We start from the raw sequence: 13,902 nt of genomic DNA on the forward strand, positions 1-13,902 counted from the left end.
TCTAAATAGGTTTTTTAAAGCCCTACGTAGGAGTACAACAAAATCATAAAGATCTTAGTTTCAGGGGGTTTGACGCCTCCTTAATAAACCAAACAAAGAAATTAGGCCCTCACAAACGTGAAGTGAAGTTTTATTAAATTTCTGGAGATGCCAGGAATTGAACCCGGGGCCTCACACATGCGAAGCGTGCGCTCTACAACTGAGCTACATCCCCAGCCGACGAGGATGGGACTCGAACCCACGCGTGCAGAGCACAATGGATTAGCAGTCCATCGCCTTAACCACTCGGCCACCTCGTCGATATGAAAACAATCTGGCCATAACGTTCAGGACATGTAATTTTTCAAAACACTACGTACATAGATTTGTCTACATATGAAGCAGAGATTCATCTGTAACAAGTCTGAGAGGATGCACGTAGAACGGAACACCTATCTGTTTGACTATGTCAATAATCTGTACTTCATTCTGTAGTGACATTGTGCTTGTCACCATCGTCACACTCAGGCAGTGGCGTTTGTAAATTTTTCTGGGTTCAAACTGCGGTCTTTGGAACAATCTTACTCGGGAACTAAAAAAGAACAAACACTAGGCCATCCGATGATTTGAGTATTAGTAGGCTATATTTTTGTGATATCAAAGAAGATGTACAGTGACGACACCGAAAAGCTACACGAATTTAACCAAACCTGGGTGTACTGTGCAGTGCTCTAATCGGTTTCATTCGTATATTCCTATTATTATTTTGAGATGAAATATGAAGACTTTGAAAATACATGGAAGATGTGCGAACTTTGTTGCGAGGGGGTGTAGCTCAAATGGTAGAGCGCGCGCTTAGCATGCGCGAGGTACCGGGATCGATACCCGGCACCTCCAAGAAACATTTTACTGATTTTCGTTTAAATCTAACTGAAAATGGATACAAAATCCCACTGATTTTTGAAGAAGCGACTGGGTTTGAGTTTGTCGTGAGTGAATGAACATAGCACGCCGTTATAGAAACTGGGATTGGCGGGGGTGTAGCTCATATGGTAGAGCGCGCGCTTTGCATGCGCGAGGTACCGGGATCGATGCCCGGCACCTCCAATTTACATAAGTTGATTTTTGTCGATCAATGGATGGATTAGTTTGAAACTTTTTATCAAAATATTGTATGTGCCTCGAGTGAGGATCGAACTCACGACCTTGAGATTATGAGACTCACGCGCTGCCTACTGCGCCATCGAGGCTCGTTTAGGACAAGCAATAATACCATTGCAATCCCATGTTATATAAGGCAAATTAGGCGTTTCCATTTTATAAAATACTACTCCAATAAAATATGTTTAAGCGTTGCATCGTTTACGACCTAAGATAAAAAAAACTGCCTATGCTCTTTGACATTATCTTATAAGCAAAATTTATTGAGCTCCAAACACGATTTTTCGAGTAATTGCAATTAATGACAGATGATGCCTTGCGCTTTTTAAGGAAGCGTCAAATACCAAAAAATGCCGTAAAATCTTTGTTTCTTTTATTATACAGTGAATTTGCTAAACGAGTGATTACTCGAAAATCTTCCATGAGGCTCTCGGAAATTTTGCATGTCAATTTAGTATGCTTTGAACTACCATTCCATAAAATGTCATCAAAAAAAACACGATTCAAACTTTTTTTACAGAGGCGCAAAATAAACAATGAAATTTTTGGTCTAAAAAACCCAATTTTAGCTAATTTCATGCTAATTTTTAGCCTAATTCTGCACGCGACAAGTGCTAGGGTAATTCCCAGCATAGAAAACAACACCAACAGTGCTGCCTTCTGATTGGTCTAAATAGGTTTTTTAAAGCCCTACGTAGGAGTACAACAAATTCATAAAGATCTTAGTTTTAGGGGTTTGACGCCTCCTTAATAAACCAAACAAAGAAATTAGGCACTCACAAACGTGAAGTGAAATTTTATTAAATTTCTGGAGATGCCAGGAATTGAACCCGGGGCCTCACACATGCGAAGCGTGCGCTCTACCACTGAGCTACATCCCCAGCCGACGAGGATGGGACTCGAACCCACGCGTGCAGAGCACAATGGATTAGCAGTCCATCGCCTTAACCACTCGGCCACCTCGTCGATATGAAAACAATCTGGCCATAACGTTCAGGACATGTAATTTTTCAAAACACTACGTACATAGATTTGTCTACATATGAAGCAGAGATTCATCTGTAACAAGTCTGAGAGGATGCACGTAGAACGGAACACCTATCTGTTTGACTATGTCAATAATCTGTACTTCATTCTGTAGTGACATTGTGCTTGTCACCATCGTCACACTCAGGCAGTGGCGTTTGTAAATTTTTCTGGGTTCAAACTGCGGTCTTTGGAACAATCTTACTCGGGAACTAAAAAAGAACAAACACTAGGCCATCCGATGATTTGAGTATTAGTAGGCTATATTTTTGTGATATCAAAGAAGATGTACAGTGACGACACCGAAAAGCTACACGAATTTAACCAAACCTGGGTGTACTGTGCAGTGCTCTAATCGGTTTCATTCGTATATTCCTATTATTATTTTGAGATGAAATATGAAGACTTTGAAAATACATGGAAGATGTGCGAACTTTGTTGCGAGGGGGTTTAGCTCAAATGGTAGAGCGCGCGCTTAGCATGCGCGAGGTACCGGGATCGATACCCGGCACCTCCAAGAAACATTTTACTGATTTTCGTTTAAATCTAAATGAAAATGGATACAAAATCCCACTGATTTTTGAAGAAGCGACTGGGTTTGAGTTTGTCGTGAGTGAATGAACATAGAACGCCGTTATAGAAACTGGGATTGGCGGGGGTGTAGCTCATATGGTAGAGCGCGCGCTTTGCATGCGCGAGGTACCGGGATCGATGCCCGGCACCTCCAATTTACATAAGTTGATTTTTGTCGATCAATAGATGGATTAGTTTGAAACTTTTTATCAAAAGATTGTATGTGCCTCGAGTGAGGATCGAACTCACGACCTTGCGATTATGAGACTCACGCGCTGCCTACTGCGCCATCGAGGCTCGTTTAGGGCAAGCAATAATACCATTGCAATCCCATGTTATATAAGGCAAATCAGGCGTTTCCATTTTATAAAATACTACTCCAATAAAATATGTTTAAGCGTTGCATCGTTTACGACCTAAGATAAAAAAACTGCCTATGCACTTTGACATTATCTTATAAGCAAAATTTATTGAGCTCCAAACACGATTTTTCAAGTAATTGCAATTAATGACAGATGATGCCTTGCGCTTTTTAAGGAAGCGTCAAACACCAAAAAATGCCGTAAAATCTTTGTTTCTTTTATTATACAGTGAATTTACTAAACGAGTGATTACTCGAAAATCTTCCATGAGGCTCTCGGAAATTTTGCATGTCAATTTAGTATGCTTTGAACTACCATTCCATAAAATGTCATCAAAAAAAACACGATTCAAACTTTTTTTACAGAGGCGCAAAATAAACACTGAAATTTTTGGTCTAAAAAACCCAATTTTAGCTAATTTCATGCTACTTTTTTGCCTAATTCTGCACGCGACAAGTGCTAGGGTAATTCCCAGGCAAATAAACAACACCAACAGTGCTGCCTTCTGATTGGTCTAAATAGGTTTTTTAAAGCCCTACGTAGGAGTACAACAAATTCATAAAGATCTTAGTTTTAGGGGTTTGACGCCTCCTTAATAAACCAAACAAAGAAATTAGGCCCTCACAAACGTGAAGTGAAGTTTTATTAAATTTCTGGAGATGCCAGGAATTGAACCCGGGGCCTCACACATGCGAAGCGTGCGCTCTACCACTGAGCTACATCCCCAGCCGACGAGGATGGGACTCGAACCCACGCGTGCAGAGCACAATGGATTAGCAGTCCATCGCCTTAACCACTCGGCCACCTCGTCGATATGAAAACAATCTGGCCATAACGTTCAGGACATGTAATTTTTCAAAACACTACGTACATAGATTTGTCTACATATGAAGCAGAGATTCATCTGTAACAAGTCTGAGAGGATGCACATAGAACGGAACACCTATCTGTTTGACTATGTCAATAATCTGTACTTCATTCTGTAGTGACATTGTGCTTGCCACCATCGTCACACTCAGGCAGTGGCGTTTGTAAAATTTTCTGGGTTCAAACTGCGGTCTTTGGAACAATCTTACTCAGGAACTAAAAAAGAACAAACACTAGACCATTCGATGATTTGAGTATTAGTAGGCTATATTTTTGTGATATCAAAGAAGATGTACAGTGACGACACCGAAAAGCTACACGAATTTAACCAAACCTGGGTGTACTGTGCAGTGCTTTAATCGGTTTCATTCGTATATTCCTATTATTATTTTGAGATGAAATATGAAGACTTTGAAAATACATGGAAGATGTGCGAACTTTGTTGCGAGGGGGTGTAGCTCAAATGGTAGAGCGCGCGCTTAGCATGCGCGAGGTACCGGGATCGATACCCGGCACCTCCAAGAAACATTTTACTGATTTTCGTTTAAATCTAACTGAAAATGGATACAAAATCCCACTGATTTTTGAAGAAGCGACTGGGTTTGAGTTTGTCGTGAGTGAATGAACATAGCACGCCGTTATAGAAACTGGGATTGGCGGGGGTGTAGCTCATATGGTAGAGCGCGCGCTTTGCATGCGCGAGGTACCGGGATCGATGCCCGGCACCTCCAATTTACATAAGTTGATTTTTGTCGATCAATGGATGGATTAGTTTGAAACTTTTTATCAAAAGATTGTATGTGCCTCGAGTGAGGATCGAACTCACGACCTTGAGATTATGAGACTCACGCGCTGCCTACTGCGCCATCGAGGCTCGTTTAGGACAAGCAATAATACCATTGCAATCCCATGTTATATAAGGCAAATTAGGCGTTTCCATTTTATAAAATACTACTCCAATAAAATATGTTTAAGCGTTGCATCGTTTACGACCTAAGATAAAAAAAACTGCCTATGCTCTTTGACATTATCTTATAAGCAAAATTTATTGAGCTCCAAACACGATTTTTCGAGTAATTGCAATTAATGACAGATGATGCCTTGCGCTTTTTAAGGAAGCGTCAAATACCAAAAAATGCCGTAAAATCTTTGTTTCTTTTATTATACAGTGAATTTGCTAAACGAGTGATTACTCGAAAATCTTCCATGAGGCTCTCGGAAATTTTGCATGTCAATTTAGTATGCTTTGAACTACCATTCCATAAAATGTCATCAAAAAAAACACGATTCAAACTTTTTTTACAGAGGCGCAAAATAAACAATGAAATTTTTGGTCTAAAAAACCCAATTTTAGCTAATTTCATGCTAATTTTTAGCCTAATTCTGCACGCGACAAGTGCTAGGGTAATTCCCAGCATAGAAAACAACACCAACAGTGCTGCCTTCTGATTGGTCTAAATAGGTTTTTTAAAGCCCTACGTAGGAGTACAACAAATTCATAAAGATCTTAGTTTTAGGGGTTTGACGCCTCCTTAATAAACCAAACAAAGAAATTAGGCACTCACAAACGTGAAGTGAAATTTTATTAAATTTCTGGAGATGCCAGGAATTGAACCCGGGGCCTCACACATGCGAAGCGTGCGCTCTACCACTGAGCTACATCCCCAGCCGACGAGGATGGGACTCGAACCCACGCGTGCAGAGCACAATGGATTAGCAGTCCATCGCCTTAACCACTCGGCCACCTCGTCGATATGAAAACAATCTGGCCATAACGTTCAGGACATGTAATTTTTCAAAACACTACGTACATAGATTTGTCTACATATGAAGCAGAGATTCATCTGTAACAAGTCTGAGAGGATGCACGTAGAACGGAACACCTATCTGTTTGACTATGTCAATAATCTGTACTTCATTCTGTAGTGACATTGTGCTTGCCACCATCGTCACACTCAGGCAGTGGCGTTTGTAAATTTTTCTGGGTTCAAACTGCGGTCTTTGGAACAATCTTACTCAGGAACTAAAAAAGAACAAACACTAGGCCATCCGATGATTTGAGTATTAGTAGACTATATTTTTGTGATATCAAAGAAGATGTACAGTGACGACACCGAAAAGCTACACGAATTTAACCAAACCTGGGTGTACTGTGCAGTGCTCTAATCGGTTTCATTCGTATATTCCTATTATTATTTTGAGATGAAATATGAAGACTTTGAAAATACATGGAAGATGTGCGAACTTTGTTGCGAGGGGGTGTAGCTCAAATGGTAGAGCGCGCTTAGCATGCGCGAGGTACCGGGATCGATACCCGGCACCTCCAAGAAACATTTTACTGATTTTCGTTTAAATCTAACTGAAAATGGATACAAAATCCCACTGATTTTTGAAGAAGCGACTGGGTTTGAGTTTGTCGTGAGTGAACGAACATAGCACGCCGTTATAGAAACTGGGATTGGTGGGGGTGTAGCTCATATGGTAGAGCGCGCGCTTTGCATGCGCGAGGTACCGGGATCGATGCCCGGCACCTCCAATTTACACAAGTTGATTTTTGTCGATCAATGGATGGATTAGTTTGAAAATTTTTATCAAAAGATTGTAAGTGCCTCGAGTGAGGATCGAACTCACGACCTTGAGATTATGAGACTCACGCGCTGCCTACTGCGCCATCGAGGCTCGTTTAGGACAAGCAATAATACCATTGCAATCCCATGTTATATAAGGCAAATCAGGCGTTTCCATTTTATAAAATACTACTCCAATAAAATATGTTTAAGCGTTGCATCGTTTACGACCTAAGATAAAAAAACTGCCTAGGCTCTTTGACATTATCTTATAAGCAAAATTTATTGAGCTCCAAACATGATTTTTCGAGTAATTGCAATTAATGTCAGATGATGCCTTGCGCTTTTTAAGGAAGCGTCAAACACCAAAAAATGCCGTAAAATCTTTGTTTCTTTTATTATACAGTGAATTTACTAAACGAGTGATTACTCGAAAATCTTCCATGAGGCTCTCGGAAATTTTTCATGTCAATTTAGTATGCTTTGAACTACCATTCCATAAAATGTCATCAAAAAAAACACGATTCAAACTTTTTTTACAGAGGCGCAAAATAAACACTGAAATTTGTGGTCTAAAAAACCCAATTTTAGCTAATTTCATGCTAATTTTTAGCCTAATTCTGCACGCGACAAGTGCTAGGGTAATTCCCAGCATAGAAAACAACACCAACAGTGCTGCCTTCTGATTGGTCTAAATAGGTTTTTTAAAGCCCTACGTAGGAGTACAACAAATTCATAAAGATCTTAGTTTTAGGGGTTTGACGCCTCCTTAATAAACCAAACAAAGAAATTAGGCACTCACAAACGTGAAGTGAAATTTTATTAAATTTCTGGAGATGCCAGGAATTGAACCCGGGGCCTCACACATGCGAAGCGTGCGCTCTACCACTGAGCTACATCCCCAGCCGACGAGGATGGGACTCGAACCCACGCGTGCAGAGCACAATGGATTAGCAGTCCATCGCCTTAACCACTCGGCCACCTCGTCGATATGAAAACAATCTGGCCATAACGTTCAGGACATGTAATTTTTCAAAACACTACGTACATAGATTTGTCTACATATGAAGCAGAGATTCATCTGTAACAAGTCTGAGAGGATGCACGTAGAACGGAACACCTATCTGTTTGACTATGTCAATAATCTGTACTTCATTCTGTAGTGACATTGTGCTTGCCACCATCGTCACACTCAGGCAGTGGCGTTTGTAAATTTTTCTGGGTTCAAACTGCGGTCTTTGGAACAATCTTACTCAGGAACTAAAAAAGAACAAACACTAGGCCATCCGATGATTTGAGTATTAGTAGACTATATTTTTGTGATATCAAAGAAGATGTACAGTGACGACACCGAAAAGCTACACGAATTTAACCAAACCTGGGTGTACTGTGCAGTGCTCTAATCGGTTTCATTCGTATATTCCTATTATTATTTTGAGATGAAATATGAAGACTTTGAAAATACATGGAAGATGTGCGAACTTTGTTGCGAGGGGGTGTAGCTCAAATGGTAGAGCGCGCTTAGCATGCGCGAGGTACCGGGATCGATACCCGGCACCTCCAAGAAACATTTTACTGATTTTCGTTTAAATCTAACTGAAAATGGATACAAAATCCCACTGATTTTTGAAGAAGCGACTGGGTTTGAGTTTGTCGTGAGTGAACGAACATAGCACGCCGTTATAGAAACTGGGATTGGTGGGGGTGTAGCTCATATGGTAGAGCGCGCGCTTTGCATGCGCGAGGTACCGGGATCGATGCCCGGCACCTCCAATTTACACAAGTTGATTTTTGTCGATCAATGGATGGATTAGTTTGAAAATTTTTATCAAAAGATTGTAAGTGCCTCGAGTGAGGATCGAACTCACGACCTTGAGATTATGAGACTCACGCGCTGCCTACTGCGCCATCGAGGCTCGTTTAGGACAAGCAATAATACCATTGCAATCCCATGTTATATAAGGCAAATCAGGCGTTTCCATTTTATAAAATACTACTCCAATAAAATATGTTTAAGCGTTGCATCGTTTACGACCTAAGATAAAAAAACTGCCTAGGCTCTTTGACATTATCTTATAAGCAAAATTTATTGAGCTCCAAACATGATTTTTCGAGTAATTGCAATTAATGTCAGATGATGCCTTGCGCTTTTTAAGGAAGCGTCAAACACCAAAAAATGCCGTAAAATCTTTGTTTCTTTTTTTATACAGTGAATTTACTAAACGAGTGATTACTCGAAAATCTTCCATGAGGCTCTCGGAAATTTTTCATGTCAATTTAGTATGCTTTGAACTACCATTCCATAAAATGTCATCAAAAAAACACGATTCAAACTTTTTTTACAGAGGCGCAAAATAAACACTGAAATTTGTGGTCTAAAAAACCCAATTTTAGCTAAATTCATGCTAATTTTTAGCCTAAATCTGCACGCGACAAGTGCTAGGGTAATTCCCAGGCAAGAAAACAACACCAACAGTGCTGCCTTCTGATTGGTCTAAATAGGTTTTTTAAAGCCCTACGTAGGAGTACAACAAATTCATAAAGATCTTAGTTTCAGGGGGTTTGACGCCTCCTTAATAAACCAAACAAAGAAATTAGGCCCTCACAAACGTGAAGTGAAGTTTTATTAAATTTCTGGAGATGCCAGGAATTGAACCCGGGGCCTAACACATGCGAAGCGTGCGCTCTACCACTGAGCTACATCCCCAGCCGACGAGGATGGGACTCGAACCCACGCGTGCAGAGCACAATGGATTAGCAGTCCATCGCCTTAACCACTCGGCCACCTCGTCGATATGAAAACAATCTGGCCATAACGTTCAGGACATGTAATTTTTCAAAACACTACGTACATAGATTTGTCTACATATGAAGCAGAGATTCATCTGTAACAAGTCTGAGAGGATGCACATAGAACGGAACACCTATCTGTTTGACTATGTCAATAATCTGTACTTCATTCTGTAGTGACATTGTGCTTGCCACCATCGTCACACTCAGGCAGTGGCGTTTGTAAAATTTTCTGGGTTCAAACTGCGGTCTTTGGAACAATCTTACTCAGGAACTAAAAAAGAACAAACACTAGACCATTCGATGATTTGAGTATTAGTAGGCTATATTTTTGTGATATCAAAGAAGATGTACAGTGACGACACCGAAAAGCTACACGAATTTAACCAAACCTGGGTGTACTGTGCAGTGCTCTAATCGGTTTCATTCGTATATTCCTATTATTATTTTGAGATGAAATATGAAGACTTTGAAAATACATGGAAGATGTGCGAACTTTGTTGCGAGGGGGTGTAGCTCAAATGGTAGAGCGCGCGCTTAGCATGCGCGAGGTACCGGGATCGATACCCGGCACCTCCAAGAAACATTTTACTGATTTTCGTTTAAATCTAACTGAAAATGGATACAAAATCCCACTGATTTTTGAAGAAGCGACTGGGTTTGAGTTTGTCGTGAGTGAATGAACATAGCACGCCGTTATAGAAACTGGGATTGGCGGGGGTGTAGCTCATATGGTAGAGCGCGCGCTTTGCATGCGCGAGGTACCGGGATCGATGCCCGGCACCTCCAATTTACATAAGTTGATTTTTGTCGATCAATGGATGGATTAGTTTGAAACTTTTTATCAAAAGATTGTATGTGCCTCGAGTGAGGATCGAACTCACGACCTTGAGATTATGAGACTCACGCGCTGCCTACTGCGCCATCGAGGCTCGTTTAGGACAAGCAATAATACCATTGCAATCCCATGTTATATAAGGCAAATTAGGCGTTTCCATTTTATAAAATACTACTCCAATAAAATATGTTTAAGCGTTGCATCGTTTACGACCTAAGATAAAAAAAACTGCCTATGCTCTTTGACATTATCTTATAAGCAAAATTTATTGAGCTCCAAACACGATTTTTCGAGTAATTGCAATTAATGACAGATGATGCCTTGCGCTTTTTAAGGAAGCGTCAAATACCAAAAAATGCCGTAAAATCTTTGTTTCTTTTATTATACAGTGAATTTGCTAAACGAGTGATTACTCGAAAATCTTCCATGAGGCTCTCGGAAATTTTGCATGTCAATTTAGTATGCTTTGAACTACCATTCCATAAAATGTCATCAAAAAAAACACGATTCAAACTTTTTTTACAGAGGCGCAAAATAAACAATGAAATTTTTGGTCTAAAAAACCCAATTTTAGCTAATTTCATGCTAATTTTTAGCCTAATTCTGCACGCGACAAGTGCTAGGGTAATTCCCAGCATAGAAAACAACACCAACAGTGCTGCCTTCTGATTGGTCTAAATAGGTTTTTTAAAGCCCTACGTAGGAGTACAACAAATTCATAAAGATCTTAGTTTTAGGGGTTTGACGCCTCCTTAATAAACCAAACAAAGAAATTAGGCACTCACAAACGTGAAGTGAAATTTTATTAAATTTCTGGAGATGCCAGGAATTGAACCCGGGGCCTCACACATGCGAAGCGTGCGCTCTACCACTGAGCTACATCCCCAGCCGACGAGGATGGGACTCGAACCCACGCGTGCAGAGCACAATGGATTAGCAGTCCATCGCCTTAACCACTCGGCCACCTCGTCGATATGAAAACAATCGGGCCATAACGTTCAGGACATGTAATTTTTCAAAACACTACGTACATAGATTTGTCTACATATGAAGCAGAGATTCATCTGTAACAAGTCTGAGAGGATGCACGTAGAACGGAACACCTATCTGTTTGACTATGTCAATAATCTGTACTTCATTCTGTAGTGACATTGTGCTTGCCACCATCGTCACACTCAGGCAGTGGCGTTTGTAAATTTTCTGGGTTCAAACTGCGGTCTTTGGAACAATCTTACTCAGGAACTAAAAAAGAACAAACACTAGACCATTCGATGATTTGAGTATTAGTAGGCTATATTTTTGTGATATCAAAGAAGATGTACAGTGACGACACCGAAAAGCTACACGAATTTAACCAAACCTGGGTGTACTGTGCAGTGCTCTAATCGGTTTCATTCGTATATTCCTATTATTATTTTGAGATGAAATATGAAGACTTTGAAAATACATGGAAGATGTGCGAACTTTGTTGCGAGGGGGTGTAGCTCAAATGGTAGAGCGCGCGCTTAGCATGCGCGAGGTACCGGGATCGATACCCGGCACCTCCAAGAAACATTTTACTGATTTTCGTTTAAATCTAACTGAAAATGGATACAAAATCCCACTGATTTTTGAAGAAGCGACTGGGTTTGAGTTTGTCGTGAGTGAATGAACATAGCACGCCGTTATAGAAACTGGGATTGGCGGGGGTGTAGCTCATATGGTAGAGCGCGCGCTTTGCATGCGCGAGGTACCGGGATCGATGCCCGGCACCTCCAATTTACATAAGTTGATTTTTGTCGATCAATGGATGGATTAGTTTGAAACTTTTTATCAAAAGATTGTATGTGCCTCGAGTGAGGATCGAACTCACGACCTTGAGATTATGAGACTCACGCGCTGCCTACTGCGCCATCGAGGCTCGTTTAGGACAAGCAATAATACCATTGCAATCCCATGTTATATAAGGCAAATTAGGCGTTTCCATTTTATAAAATACTACTCCAATAAAATATGTTTAAGCGTTGCATCGTTTACGACCTAAGATAAAAAAAACTGCCTATGCTCTTTGACATTATCTTATAAGCAAAATTTATTGAGCTCCAAACACGATTTTTCGAGTAATTGCAATTAATGACAGATGATGCCTTGCGCTTTTTAAGGAAGCGTCAAATACCAAAAAATGCCGTAAAATCTTTGTTTCTTTTATTATACAGTGAATTTGCTAAACGAGTGATTACTCGAAAATCTTCCATGAGGCTCTCGGAAATTTTGCATGTCAATTTAGTATGCTTTGAACTACCATTCCATAAAATGTCATCAAAAAAAACACGATTCAAACTTTTTTTACAGAGGCGCAAAATAAACAATGAAATTTTTGGTCTAAAAAACCCAATTTTAGCTAATTTCATGCTAATTTTTAGCCTAATTCTGCACGCGACAAGTGCTAGGGTAATTCCCAGCATAGAAAACAACACCAACAGTGCTGCCTTCTGATTGGTCTAAATAGGTTTTTTAAAGCCCTACGTAGGAGTACAACAAATTCATAAAGATCTTAGTTTTAGGGGTTTGACGCCTCCTTAATAAACCAAACAAAGAAATTAGGCACTCACAAACGTGAAGTGAAATTTTATTAAATTTCTGGAGATGCCAGGAATTGAACCCGGGGCCTCACACATGCGAAGCGTGTGCTCTACCACTGAGATACATCCCCAGCCGACGAGGATGGGACTCGAACCCACGCGTGCAGAGCACAATGGATTAGCAGTCCATCGCCTTAACCACTCGGCCACCTCGTCGATATGAAAACAATCTGGCCATAACGTTCAGGACATGTAATTTTTCAAAACACTACGTACATAGATTTGTCTACATATGAAGCAGAGATTCATCTGTAACAAGTCTGAGAGGATGCACGTAGAACGGAACACCTATCTGTTTGACTATGTCAATAATCTGTACTTCATTCTGTAGTGACATTGTGCTTGCCACCATCGTCACACTCAGGCAGTGGCGTTTGTAAATTTTTCTGGGTTCAAACTGCGGTCTTTGGAACAATCTTACTCAGGAACTAAAAAAGAACAAACACTAGACCATCCGATGATTTGAGTATTAGTAGGCTATATTTTTGTGATATCAAAGAAGATGTACAGTGACGACACCGAAAAGCTATACGAATTTAACCAAACCTGGGTGTACTGTGCAGTGCTCTAATAGGTTTCATTCGTATATTCCTATTATTATTTTGAGATGAAATATGAAGACTTTGAAAATACATGGAAGATGTGCGAACTTTGTTGCGAGGGGGTGTAGCTCAAATGGTAGAGCGCGCGCTTAGCATGCGCGAGGTACCGGGATCGATACCCGGCACCTCCAAGAAACATTTTACTGATTTTCGTTTAAATCTAACTGAAAATGGATACAAAATCCCACTGATTTTTGAAGAAGCGACTGGGTTTGAGTTTGTCGTGAGTGAATGAACATAGCACGCCGTTATAGAAACTGGGATTGGCGGGGGTGTAGCTCATATGGTAGAGCGCGCGCTTTGCATGCGCGAGGTACCGGGATCGATGCCCGGCACCTCCAATTTACATAAGTTGATTTTTGTCGATCAATGGATGGATTAGTTTGAAACTTTTTATCAAAAGATTGTATGTGCCTCGAGTGAGGATCGAACTCACGACCTTGAGATTATGAGACTCACGCGCTGCCTACTGCGCCATCGAGGCTCGTTTAGGACAAGCAATAATACCATTGCAAT

General features: G+C 40.5%; 37 non-coding genes across 37 annotated transcripts; 13 read left to right on the top strand and 24 right to left on the bottom strand.

Moving 5' to 3' along the window:
- Positions 1-142: 142 nt before the first annotated feature.
- Trnaa-cgc (transfer RNA alanine (anticodon CGC)) lies at positions 143-214 on the bottom strand. Its single transcript has one exon. It is a non-coding gene; the product is annotated as a tRNA-Ala (tRNA).
- Positions 215-217: 3 nt separating this feature from the next.
- Trnas-gcu (transfer RNA serine (anticodon GCU)) lies at positions 218-299 on the bottom strand. The gene has a single exon. It is a non-coding gene; the product is annotated as a tRNA-Ser (tRNA).
- Positions 300-803: 504 nt separating this feature from the next.
- Positions 804-876, top strand: Trnaa-agc (transfer RNA alanine (anticodon AGC)). The gene has a single exon. It is a non-coding gene; the product is annotated as a tRNA-Ala (tRNA).
- A 137-nt stretch (positions 877-1,013) lies between these two features.
- On the top strand, positions 1,014-1,086 carry Trnaa-ugc (transfer RNA alanine (anticodon UGC)). The gene has a single exon. It is a non-coding gene; the product is annotated as a tRNA-Ala (tRNA).
- A 70-nt stretch (positions 1,087-1,156) lies between these two features.
- Positions 1,157-1,229, bottom strand: Trnam-cau (transfer RNA methionine (anticodon CAU)). The gene has a single exon. It is a non-coding gene; the product is annotated as a tRNA-Met (tRNA).
- Positions 1,230-1,949: 720 nt separating this feature from the next.
- Positions 1,950-2,021, bottom strand: Trnaa-cgc (transfer RNA alanine (anticodon CGC)). Its single transcript has one exon. It is a non-coding gene; the product is annotated as a tRNA-Ala (tRNA).
- A 3-nt stretch (positions 2,022-2,024) lies between these two features.
- Positions 2,025-2,106, bottom strand: Trnas-gcu (transfer RNA serine (anticodon GCU)). The gene has a single exon. It is a non-coding gene; the product is annotated as a tRNA-Ser (tRNA).
- A 714-nt stretch (positions 2,107-2,820) lies between these two features.
- Positions 2,821-2,893, top strand: Trnaa-ugc (transfer RNA alanine (anticodon UGC)). The gene has a single exon. It is a non-coding gene; the product is annotated as a tRNA-Ala (tRNA).
- Positions 2,894-2,963: 70 nt separating this feature from the next.
- On the bottom strand, positions 2,964-3,036 carry Trnam-cau (transfer RNA methionine (anticodon CAU)). Its single transcript has one exon. It is a non-coding gene; the product is annotated as a tRNA-Met (tRNA).
- Positions 3,037-3,755: 719 nt separating this feature from the next.
- Positions 3,756-3,827, bottom strand: Trnaa-cgc (transfer RNA alanine (anticodon CGC)). Its single transcript has one exon. It is a non-coding gene; the product is annotated as a tRNA-Ala (tRNA).
- A 3-nt stretch (positions 3,828-3,830) lies between these two features.
- Positions 3,831-3,912, bottom strand: Trnas-gcu (transfer RNA serine (anticodon GCU)). The gene has a single exon. It is a non-coding gene; the product is annotated as a tRNA-Ser (tRNA).
- Positions 3,913-4,416: 504 nt separating this feature from the next.
- On the top strand, positions 4,417-4,489 carry Trnaa-agc (transfer RNA alanine (anticodon AGC)). The gene has a single exon. It is a non-coding gene; the product is annotated as a tRNA-Ala (tRNA).
- Positions 4,490-4,626: 137 nt separating this feature from the next.
- On the top strand, positions 4,627-4,699 carry Trnaa-ugc (transfer RNA alanine (anticodon UGC)). Its single transcript has one exon. It is a non-coding gene; the product is annotated as a tRNA-Ala (tRNA).
- Positions 4,700-4,769: 70 nt separating this feature from the next.
- On the bottom strand, positions 4,770-4,842 carry Trnam-cau (transfer RNA methionine (anticodon CAU)). Its single transcript has one exon. It is a non-coding gene; the product is annotated as a tRNA-Met (tRNA).
- A 720-nt stretch (positions 4,843-5,562) lies between these two features.
- Trnaa-cgc (transfer RNA alanine (anticodon CGC)) lies at positions 5,563-5,634 on the bottom strand. Its single transcript has one exon. It is a non-coding gene; the product is annotated as a tRNA-Ala (tRNA).
- Positions 5,635-5,637: 3 nt separating this feature from the next.
- Positions 5,638-5,719, bottom strand: Trnas-gcu (transfer RNA serine (anticodon GCU)). The gene has a single exon. It is a non-coding gene; the product is annotated as a tRNA-Ser (tRNA).
- Positions 5,720-6,431: 712 nt separating this feature from the next.
- Positions 6,432-6,504, top strand: Trnaa-ugc (transfer RNA alanine (anticodon UGC)). Its single transcript has one exon. It is a non-coding gene; the product is annotated as a tRNA-Ala (tRNA).
- Positions 6,505-6,574: 70 nt separating this feature from the next.
- Positions 6,575-6,647, bottom strand: Trnam-cau (transfer RNA methionine (anticodon CAU)). The gene has a single exon. It is a non-coding gene; the product is annotated as a tRNA-Met (tRNA).
- Positions 6,648-7,366: 719 nt separating this feature from the next.
- Positions 7,367-7,438, bottom strand: Trnaa-cgc (transfer RNA alanine (anticodon CGC)). The gene has a single exon. It is a non-coding gene; the product is annotated as a tRNA-Ala (tRNA).
- A 3-nt stretch (positions 7,439-7,441) lies between these two features.
- Trnas-gcu (transfer RNA serine (anticodon GCU)) lies at positions 7,442-7,523 on the bottom strand. Its single transcript has one exon. It is a non-coding gene; the product is annotated as a tRNA-Ser (tRNA).
- Positions 7,524-8,235: 712 nt separating this feature from the next.
- Positions 8,236-8,308, top strand: Trnaa-ugc (transfer RNA alanine (anticodon UGC)). The gene has a single exon. It is a non-coding gene; the product is annotated as a tRNA-Ala (tRNA).
- A 70-nt stretch (positions 8,309-8,378) lies between these two features.
- On the bottom strand, positions 8,379-8,451 carry Trnam-cau (transfer RNA methionine (anticodon CAU)). Its single transcript has one exon. It is a non-coding gene; the product is annotated as a tRNA-Met (tRNA).
- Positions 8,452-9,170: 719 nt separating this feature from the next.
- Positions 9,171-9,242, bottom strand: Trnaa-cgc (transfer RNA alanine (anticodon CGC)). Its single transcript has one exon. It is a non-coding gene; the product is annotated as a tRNA-Ala (tRNA).
- A 3-nt stretch (positions 9,243-9,245) lies between these two features.
- On the bottom strand, positions 9,246-9,327 carry Trnas-gcu (transfer RNA serine (anticodon GCU)). Its single transcript has one exon. It is a non-coding gene; the product is annotated as a tRNA-Ser (tRNA).
- A 504-nt stretch (positions 9,328-9,831) lies between these two features.
- On the top strand, positions 9,832-9,904 carry Trnaa-agc (transfer RNA alanine (anticodon AGC)). The gene has a single exon. It is a non-coding gene; the product is annotated as a tRNA-Ala (tRNA).
- A 137-nt stretch (positions 9,905-10,041) lies between these two features.
- Trnaa-ugc (transfer RNA alanine (anticodon UGC)) lies at positions 10,042-10,114 on the top strand. The gene has a single exon. It is a non-coding gene; the product is annotated as a tRNA-Ala (tRNA).
- A 70-nt stretch (positions 10,115-10,184) lies between these two features.
- Positions 10,185-10,257, bottom strand: Trnam-cau (transfer RNA methionine (anticodon CAU)). The gene has a single exon. It is a non-coding gene; the product is annotated as a tRNA-Met (tRNA).
- A 720-nt stretch (positions 10,258-10,977) lies between these two features.
- Trnaa-cgc (transfer RNA alanine (anticodon CGC)) lies at positions 10,978-11,049 on the bottom strand. The gene has a single exon. It is a non-coding gene; the product is annotated as a tRNA-Ala (tRNA).
- A 3-nt stretch (positions 11,050-11,052) lies between these two features.
- Trnas-gcu (transfer RNA serine (anticodon GCU)) lies at positions 11,053-11,134 on the bottom strand. The gene has a single exon. It is a non-coding gene; the product is annotated as a tRNA-Ser (tRNA).
- Positions 11,135-11,637: 503 nt separating this feature from the next.
- Positions 11,638-11,710, top strand: Trnaa-agc (transfer RNA alanine (anticodon AGC)). Its single transcript has one exon. It is a non-coding gene; the product is annotated as a tRNA-Ala (tRNA).
- A 137-nt stretch (positions 11,711-11,847) lies between these two features.
- Trnaa-ugc (transfer RNA alanine (anticodon UGC)) lies at positions 11,848-11,920 on the top strand. Its single transcript has one exon. It is a non-coding gene; the product is annotated as a tRNA-Ala (tRNA).
- A 70-nt stretch (positions 11,921-11,990) lies between these two features.
- Positions 11,991-12,063, bottom strand: Trnam-cau (transfer RNA methionine (anticodon CAU)). Its single transcript has one exon. It is a non-coding gene; the product is annotated as a tRNA-Met (tRNA).
- A 720-nt stretch (positions 12,064-12,783) lies between these two features.
- Trnaa-cgc (transfer RNA alanine (anticodon CGC)) lies at positions 12,784-12,855 on the bottom strand. The gene has a single exon. It is a non-coding gene; the product is annotated as a tRNA-Ala (tRNA).
- Positions 12,856-12,858: 3 nt separating this feature from the next.
- Positions 12,859-12,940, bottom strand: Trnas-gcu (transfer RNA serine (anticodon GCU)). The gene has a single exon. It is a non-coding gene; the product is annotated as a tRNA-Ser (tRNA).
- Positions 12,941-13,444: 504 nt separating this feature from the next.
- Positions 13,445-13,517, top strand: Trnaa-agc (transfer RNA alanine (anticodon AGC)). Its single transcript has one exon. It is a non-coding gene; the product is annotated as a tRNA-Ala (tRNA).
- A 137-nt stretch (positions 13,518-13,654) lies between these two features.
- On the top strand, positions 13,655-13,727 carry Trnaa-ugc (transfer RNA alanine (anticodon UGC)). Its single transcript has one exon. It is a non-coding gene; the product is annotated as a tRNA-Ala (tRNA).
- A 70-nt stretch (positions 13,728-13,797) lies between these two features.
- Trnam-cau (transfer RNA methionine (anticodon CAU)) lies at positions 13,798-13,870 on the bottom strand. Its single transcript has one exon. It is a non-coding gene; the product is annotated as a tRNA-Met (tRNA).
- Between the last annotated feature and the right edge of the window lie 32 nt (positions 13,871-13,902).

The sequence above is a fragment of the Clavelina lepadiformis genome, chromosome 7 (assembly GCF_947623445.1).
Source record: "Clavelina lepadiformis chromosome 7, kaClaLepa1.1, whole genome shotgun sequence".
Taxonomy (NCBI): domain Eukaryota; kingdom Metazoa; phylum Chordata; class Ascidiacea; order Aplousobranchia; family Clavelinidae; genus Clavelina; species Clavelina lepadiformis.